Below are 3192 nucleotides of genomic sequence, written 5' to 3'. Positions count from 1 at the left end.
TACAGGCGTGTACTACCACATCCAACTAAGTTTTTATTTATTGTAGAGACGAGGTCTCACCAATTTGCCCGGGCTAATCTCGAACCTGTGGGCTCAGACAATCCACTCCCCTCGGCCTCCCAAAGTGCTGGGATTATAGGCTGAGCCAGCAAACCCAGCCTTTTTTTTTTTTTGGTCCTCTTTTAAGTTGGAGTCTCACTCTGTCACCCAGGCTGGAGTGCAGTGGCACACTCATGGCTACCGCAGCCTTGACCGACTGGGCTCAGGCAATCCTTCCACCTTAGCCTTCCAAATAGCTGGAACTACAAGTGTGTGCCACCATGCCCAGCTAATTTTTGGATTTATTATAGTGTTACCTCTTGGTAGTTTTAATTTGCATTTGCCTGCTGAGTAATATCAAGCATCTTTTCATATGCTATTTGCCACCTTGTATGTTTTGTGTGAAGTGTCCACTCAAACTATTTTCGTTGGTGGGTTTGTCTTTTCATTCACTTTTATTTTTTATTTACTTATTTATTTATTTTTTAGTTGGCGTCTCATTCTGTGGCCCAGGCTGTAGTACAGTGGCACACTCAAGGCCACAGCAGCCTTGACATGCTGGGCTCAGGAGATCCTTCTGTCTTACCCTTCCAAGTAGTTGAATCTAAAGGCATGCACCACCACGCCTGGCTAATTTTTTGATTTATTGTAGAGATGAGGCCTCACCAAGTCACCCAGGCTGGTCTCGAACCCATGGGCTCAGGCAATCCTCTCACCTTGACCTCCCAAAGTGCTGGGATTATAGGTGTGAGTCACCATGCCCGGCCTCATTCACTTTTATTTATTTATTTATTTTTTTGAGTTGGAGTCTCACTCTGTCGCCCAGACTGGAGTACAGTGGCTGCTCCCGGCCACCGCAGCCTCGACCTGCTGGGCTCCGGCGATCCTTCCTCCTCAGCCTTCCGAGTAGCCGGAATTACAGGCATGCGCTACCACACCCAGCTGATTTTTTGATTTATTGTAGAGATGAGGTCTCGCTGCCCAGGCGGGTCTCAAACCCACGGACTCAGGCAATCCACTCACCTCAGCCTCCCAAAGGCGTGGGATTACAGGCTGAGCCACCGAGCCCAGTTCTCATTCACTTTTAAACAACAGGAAGCCTGCAAAATTTGCTGAGGGGTCATGTGGTCTGCAAATATAGTAAATAAGTAGGCAAATAAAAATGTACTACTGCAAATCAGGCATGGTGGCTCATGCCTATAATCCCAGCACTTTGGGAGGCAGAGGTGAGAAGATTGCCTGAGTCCAGGGGTTCGAGACGAGTCTGGACAACTTGGCAAGACCTCATCTCTGCAATAAATCAAAAAATTAGCTGGGTGTGGTGGCACTTGCCTGTAGTTCCCGCTACATGGAAGACTGAGGTGGAAGGACTCCCTGAGCCCTGAGCTCAGCAGGTCGAGGCTGCGGTGGCCATGAGCATGCCACTGCCCTCCAGCCTGGGTGACAGAGTAATTCCCCAACTTAAAAAAAAAAAAATATATATATATATATATATATACACATATGTGTATATATATATGTACATATATAGATATATATAAATACAGATTATGAAAAATGATGGAACAAAGTGTTATGATAAGAAATGGCATAAAAGGCTTTATTTGGCCGGGCACGGTGATTCTTGCCTGTAATCTCAGCACTTTGGGAGGCCGAGATGGGAGGATTGCCTGAGCCTAGGTGTTTTAGACTAGCCTAGGCAATATGGCAAGACCTCGTCTCTATAATAATTCAAAAAATTAGTTGGACACAGTGGTGCGTTCCTAGCTACTTGGAAGACTGAGGCAGAAGGATAGCCTGAGCCCACTAAGTCGAAGATGCAGGTTGCCATGATCATGCCACAGCACTCCAGCCTGAATTGGTGTAACTCCAATTCAGAAAATAATAAAGATTTATTTTAGCTTGGTGGTCAGAGAAGATATTTGTAGAAGATATGATATTTGAGCTGGGACTTAGATGAAAAAGAACCAGTTACAAGAGGGAATAGGGAAGCAAAATCCCCAGCAGAGCTAATTGCAAGAAAAATATGAAGAGGGGAGGAAACAGGGTCTGTTCTAAGAATGAATAGAAAACTATAATAACTGGAGCTTCCTGAAAGCAAACTTAAAAAGCAAAGGTGGTAATTAATTATTGTTAATAGCTTATTTCATTAACTTTATTGAATTTTCCAGTCTGGGTAACAGAGTGAGATTACGACTCAAAGAAAAAAAAATTAACTAGATGTGGTGGCATGCACTTGTGGTTCTGGCTACTTGGAAGGCTGAGGCAAAAGGATCACCTGAGCCCAGCAGGTCAAGACAGGAGTGACCACGAGCACGCCACAGCACTCCAGCCTGGGCGACAGAGCGAGACTCCTACAAACAGATTAAAATAAAAGATATGTGGAAGGAAACAGAATCTAGAGACCCCAGACTCACTATGCCAAGGAGAAAGCTGAGCTTGATCTTGGGAACAGACGTCATTCTCTCTCTCTCTCTCTCTCTCTCTCTCTCTCTCTCTCTTTTTGCAGGCTCTCTCTCTTTCTCTCACACGAAAACTGCCTTTCTTGTGTTCCCAGAAGGCTAGGATGGCCGCAGCATGAAGTGCCATGAGTCTCCCTAGATGACCTCCCTCACGAGGAAATTCCTTGTGGGTCCCCAGACCTTTTGAAACACATATTCCCCATTGAGGACAAGCCATAAAGCAGAGTTTTGTTGGATCTTCCTCCATTCTGTCTTTCCACGTGTTTACTTTATCTTATGTGACACATAATTGAGTTCCTCTACCCCTCCTTTCATATTTAAAATGTAAAATCACTGGACCCAGATCTAAAGCCTTCACAAGAATGTAAACCACTCATCTCACAACCTGTCCTACTCTTTTCAATCCTTCCCCTCCAGTTCACTCTATTCCCTTTAGATACTGAACTCTTTCAACATCCACTTTGGAAAAAAGGCACAGGATTATGATTTGTGTTTCTTTCTTCGGGTGCATCCTAAACCTTGGCAAAATAAACTTCAAAACAATTGAGACACCTTGGTCATTGATTGATTTGGTTTACAGAAACTATCTCAGAGGGGTTCTTGAAATAAATAGGGTTAGCCAAGGTCTACTGGGCTATTACTAGACTCAGGGAGAGACTAGGCAAACCACACAATGAGGAAATTACGCCTG

The sequence above is a fragment of the Carlito syrichta genome, unplaced genomic scaffold, assembly GCF_000164805.1.
Source record: "Carlito syrichta isolate Samal-C Ts95f unplaced genomic scaffold, Tarsius_syrichta-2.0.1 Scaffold102007, whole genome shotgun sequence".
Classification (NCBI taxonomy): Eukaryota; Metazoa; Chordata; class Mammalia; order Primates; family Tarsiidae; genus Carlito; species Carlito syrichta.
This window is presented reverse-complemented; position numbering follows the sequence as displayed.